The sequence below is a fragment of the Papio anubis genome, chromosome 4 (assembly GCF_008728515.1).
Source record: "Papio anubis isolate 15944 chromosome 4, Panubis1.0, whole genome shotgun sequence".
NCBI lineage: Eukaryota > Metazoa > Chordata > Mammalia > Primates > Cercopithecidae > Papio > Papio anubis.
Window position 1 is genome coordinate 159,330,056 of NC_044979.1, and position 6,000 is coordinate 159,336,055.

Below are 6,000 nucleotides of genomic sequence, written 5' to 3' on the forward strand. Positions count from 1 at the left end.
GTGTTTTAATGTTAGAATGTAAAGCATGGTAGAGTAAATCTGTGGGCCTGTGAATATAGATCACAGGTGACAATTCATGCTATTTTCACCAGTGAAAAGCTAAGGGTAAGCTTCTACAAAGAGTAAATACTAGGATGAAATAAGATTTCCTATTTTTCTTTCTTTAAAAAAGGAAATTATAGGCTAGTTACACTTCCAGTTGGATGAGTCTATACACCTGGGCAGGATAGCAACCATTCGATATCATGTGATTCTTTGGGGTTTAATTTTAGAGAAAAAGAGAGCTAGTTTCACTAAGCTTCTCCAATCATATTGTGGCATAGATATTACAGTGTACTTAGGCATACCTGAGTTTTCAGCCAAGTTAATGGCTGGGGTGGCAGGGAAAGAAAGTAATATGACTCTGTGGAAAATTTTCCTATATGAGAAATATTACCTGTACATTTTTATTATGACATATATCATAATGTTTGGGAAATAATAATACCAACATAATTATTACTAACTACCTCAAAAAACAGAATATTTTAATTACTGTTTAGAAACAATTCAACACCAGAAGCCCTTTCTTTCTATATTCCCATTCCAGTCACACAAAGGTTAACATTGTCCTGAATTATATGTTAAGCATATTCTTCTCTTTCTTACATTTTAAACGTTAATGTTTGTGTTGTTAAAATAGATATATGTTTGTTTTAGGACTTTATATAAATGGAAACATATAGTATTTATTTTTTGACTTGATATGTTTGTTCAATGTTATCTACAGAGAAAAATCCATGTTCAATTACACTTTCATTTTCTGAACTATATAGTATTCCATTCCAACATAACATATCCAATCATTCTGCTATGAATAAACATAATACATTAGTTCGTAGTGCTTAGAGTTCTTGAATGAATATGCTAAGGAGAAACATTTCTGAATGCGGGATAATGGCATGTTTACATTTAATAACATTTTGATTTCCAAGGTTTTTTCTTTGTGTTTTACAAAGTGATTGAGAGTGTCTGTTACTGCATTACCTCACTAATCATGTGGTAGGGTTAGACCTGTAATTTTGTTCACTTTTGTAGATTATGTAATGGAATTTCACTGACTTTACTTGAATTTCTCTATTACTGATTTAAGCTGAGCTTATATTTATTTGATTATATCAGATGTAAAAGTGCCTCTTCATACAATTTATACATTTTAAAAATGTGAGTAGTCTTTTTTTATTTGTAGGATATTTTATTTTATTCTCAATATTAATTATCTTTTGGTCATATTTGATGCAGCTATCTTCTTCCTGATATAGCTTGAAATTTTATTTTCTTTGATATATATCTTAATTTAAATGCATAATTACAAATATATATAATTACTGTTTATATGACCATGTTTGTACATATTATAAGTATAGTCAATTTTCATAACTTGTGACTCCAGTATTTGTGAATTCACTTACTAAAACTTATTTGTAACCCTAAAATTATTACTCATTGTTTCTTCATGGTCATTTGCAGACATTTGCAGATCAGTGAAAACTTTGACATGTTCAATGTGTGCATTCCCACCAGAGTTTGAACTAGGTGACTGTCTGCCTGCCTTCCTGTTCCAACTCATATTGTAAAAAAGTGTTTTGTTTATGTTCTAGTTAGTGGCAATATTTTTACAGTTTTATGCCTTTTGTTGCTGATTTCTCTGTTTAACATGACCCAAACATAAATAGGAAGTATGTCTAGTGTTCCCAAAGGCAAGAAAGCTGTGTGTGCCTTATGGAGAAAATATGTTACATAAGCTTGGTTCAGGCATGATAAGTTGTTGGTCATGAGTTTAATGTTAATAATCCAACAATATATATTAGATAAAGTGTCTTTAAAGAGAAACACACATAAGTTATGTATTAATCAGTTGATGAAACCTTTGTGATTAGAGGCTCATGGAAAACTAACTCTGTATTTCTCCTAAGAGAAGTGGCTCAATGTTTGCTAATCCAACGTTCATGGCAACTTCGTAGAATGTAAGTTTCACAAATAATGAAAATAGACTCTCTCTCTCTTTCTCTCTCTCTCTCTCCTCTCTCTCCTCCCGTATATGTGTGTGTCTGCGTGTGTGTGTATATATATATGTATATATGTGTTTGTGTGTATATATCCTTTTGAATATATTTGTATGTATATATGCAAAAAACAAAGGAAATGCAGTGGGATCTTGGGACCTACTTAGTTGGCCAAAAACCTGAGTGTCTATATTTTGTACACTTGTATTCCATTTGTAGCATAACAGTAAGTAGCAGCACATTGATTAGTAAGATTTCAGAATATTGCTGGAAATGATGATCTCTTTTATGTCTTTTTAAGTATGAAAATCCCTGCACTCTCAAGCTAACAATAGCTATTATTAGAAAAACTACTAATTGTTTTGAGAACATTGTATTCAGCATTACATTTCAAAGTATATCAACTCTTGCTGATATCATATCTAAAAAACACCAAAAGAAAACACTTTCTAAAATATGGTACATAAAAACTACTTACCATGAACTTTCTTTTCATTTATCAAAGTCATGTCCTTTTCTAGACATAAGCAGCTGGCATTATTGTTTCCCCGGGGGCATACAAGCAGAACACGATCTGAAGCCAGATGAAAAATAAAGGTACTTATCCAAGTGGAAAATATGGCAAGTGTGTACATTATTCATGACACCAATTAGTTCTTGAATCAACAAATATGGTAAAATGTTTTCAAAGGTAGAGAGCTATAGAGGCCATGCATATACACATAAAACCAAATGGAAACCTTACAAGATTGATCTGCATAATTTAGCCCAAAATAGTTATTTTATTTGAATATCAATGACTAAATAAAACAGAAGTTACAGTAGCATCATTTTCCTGTAAGTCATAATATTTTTTGTTTGAGTGAATAAACTAAATATATAGTCAATGAAGAATTCCTCTTTTAAGTATTTAGGGTTTTGTTGTTGTTGTTTTCTCATGGAAAAAATTCAACTAGACAATCCAATGAGGAAGCTGATTCTTAGAAGAAGTTTGATCAAATCATCTATTGGAAAGTGTAGTGCTGCAATTAAAAATTATTTCATCCAGAATAAAAAATTTGCATTCATCTCACTAAATCAGGATACGTAAGAATTTATTGAAATGCAAGATTTGCATTAGATTACTTTAGCTTTCTTTATAAAGCAAATTACTGTCGAATTAAATATATTTGATACAGTATCGCAAAAATTACATGGGACATTTTAATTTTCAAAACATAATATTCTTTCAGTCTAAAGAATATTAATTAGCATAAGACTTAACATTGCCATTCACTTATTTAAATTTACCTATTTAATCAGATATATTTAATCAAGTTGCATATGAATACTTAATTAAACTTGTTTTGGTTAACATCCTGGCTTAGAGAGGAGTTGGATTTCTAAATATTGCGTTTATGCAAACATAAAATGATTATATTCATATCTAGAGTAACTTCTAATTTGTCTATCCAAATCCATTTTACATTCACAATTTTTTAAAGCTGAAATATCTAAAACAAAAAACATTTGAAAATTAATATTTTGGTTATTTTAATACAGAATATTCAGTCATTAAATTAAGCTTGAGAAGAATAAGTAATACTCAGGATTTTTATTATATATTTAATATATATGTAATGAGCAGGAGAAGAGAGATCCTAAGAGAGACAATAAATAAATTAAAAATAATATAATTTTTAATGATTTTTTCTTTATATTTTCTTCAATACCCCAAATCTTCTCACACAAACTTGAATTACATTTTTGTAGAAAAGTTTAAATTCTTAAAATATTTTAACTTTATGATGAATAATAATAAATTCATTATTTTCTGTGTCCCATACACACACACATAGACACAAAGATCTGGAAAAAGCTAAAAGTACCCTTGGCTTAGTCCATCCATGCTGCTATAACAAAACCTCATAATCTGGGTAGCTTATAAACAACAGAAATTGATTTGTTATAATTCTGGAGGCTGGGAAGTCCAAGATCAAGGAATCTGCTGATGAAGTGTTTGTTGAGGATCCATTTCCGGATCCATAGAAGGTGTCTTCTAGCTGTGTCCCCATATAGTGAAAGGGACAAGGTAGTTCTCTGGTTCCTCATTTATAAGGATGCTAATTCCATTCATGAGGGTTCCATCCTCATTACCAAATCATCTCCCCCAAATCTCCATCTCCTAATACATCATCTTGGGGGTTAGGATTTCAACCCATAAATTTAGAGGGGTCACGAACATTCAGACCAAAGTATTTCTTAATAAGGCACATACCATTTCCTGACTGGAAAGCTGTTAGTTTTTCACGAGAAAAATCAATATTTCCATAGGAAGAGGCAGTGGCTAGAACACATGCAACAGGTTCAAGGCCAGAAAACAAAAGTATTATTCATGGCCACTGATTGGAGATTCAGTAGTTGCCCTGCATGCATGCATAAGGATCAAGCATTTCATTGGAAATACATTTATTTTTGATGCTTTGGTAAAACCATCACTTAATGGGAAGGTTGGGTTTTCCTGACAATTATTTTATGGTTAATAATTTTTTATATAACACATAGTGTTGGAGGACATTTACATATTTTCAGTACAAAAGTCTGTAAAGCCTGGATTCCAACTCTGTTCATGCTGTCTCTTCTACCAAGGAAATAAAGAGATGGAAAAGAAAACCCTAGTAATAAAAAGCAGAGGGTTACCTGGAAGAGTAACAACACAAAGAAAGAAGAGTGAGGCTGGATCGCCAACAAAGGCCTGAGTGGGGAAGCCATATTTTAGTTTGATGAGCTTCCTCCAAAAGCAGTATATGAAGATGCTACTGAATGTGCTGGTTACGTTTATCTTCTCAGTGCAGCACATCGCTATCAGTTTCTCACCTGCCAGAACAGGTGTCCTCTATGAAGAGTTGTTTTATACACATACATTTTATGTAACTTTCTTATTAAAACTTGAATTACATTTTTGTAGAAAAGTTTATATTCTTAAAATATTTTAACTCTATGATGAATAATAACAAACTCTTTTTTTCTGCCTCACATGTACATATACACAAACAGAAATACATGGAAAAAGCTAAAAGTACCCTTGCCTTAGTCCACCTGGGCTGCTAAAACAAAACCCCATAATCTGGGTAACTCATACACAACAGAAATTTACTTGTTATAATTCTGGAGTCTGGTAAGTCAGTAGTCAGTTTACTTCTCCAGGTCCTCTTTAACACAGTTTTTCTTCATTCTGAGTGACAGGGACAACTAATATTTGATTTGAAGAATATTTAGCAAGATGGAAAAATCAAATATCAATCTCTAAACTTTCTAGGTTGCTGTGGAACTATACTTTTCAGAAACAGCAGTCTCATATAATACAGGACTTGAGGAAAACGTTGCTTTATTATCTAGAATAACTTGGATACTTCTCTGCTGTCAAAGAGAAATAACCTCTGGGAAATGTTTCCCATCTTAGTGGAAATAATAATATGTTAAATATCTCTCAGTTGTACCTGGAAACTTGACATCGTTAAGAGCTTATCTTTTAAAGCAAAAGAAGTTGCATTCCACTGGCATTCACCTGTAATAAATACTAACTGCACTGAGTATTACTTGAGAAGACGGAGAGTTAGATCACATGTCCAAATCTCTTCTCTTTTAATGTACTTAAATTAATAAAACTGCTGAACAAAGAGATGAAAATTTTATCCAGACTAAAACTGGAAAAGGACTTTCTGATATCCTACAGATTATGAAATACCTATGTGTATAATGAAATCTGGAACAAGCTCATAGAGGATACCAGGAGCTAACAAATGACTGTCTGGAAGTGGAGTGCCATGGTCTTATCAGCACATTGAAGAGATATTGAAGGACTCCCTTATTAATATTTTGAAAATCACAGAGCAGCCCTGACTGAAGGAGAAGAAGTCAATCATCCAAAAGATTTTTTTGTTTGTGTGTTTTGATTCGATATCCTGAAAAAAAA

The 6,000-nt window shown here is 31.9% G+C and overlaps 1 long non-coding RNA gene across 1 annotated transcript in view; it reads right to left on the reverse strand.

Annotated features, from left to right (window-relative positions):
- The window catches only part of LOC116274575, a 92,561-nt gene extending 89,571 nt beyond the window's left edge, over nt 1–2,990 (reverse strand). The window contains exon 1 of the long non-coding RNA XR_004183346.1: nt 2,524–2,990. This is a non-coding gene — a long non-coding RNA (uncharacterized LOC116274575). The remainder of the gene's footprint in view (nt 1–2,523) is intronic.
- Between the last annotated feature and the right edge of the window lie 3,010 nt (nt 2,991–6,000).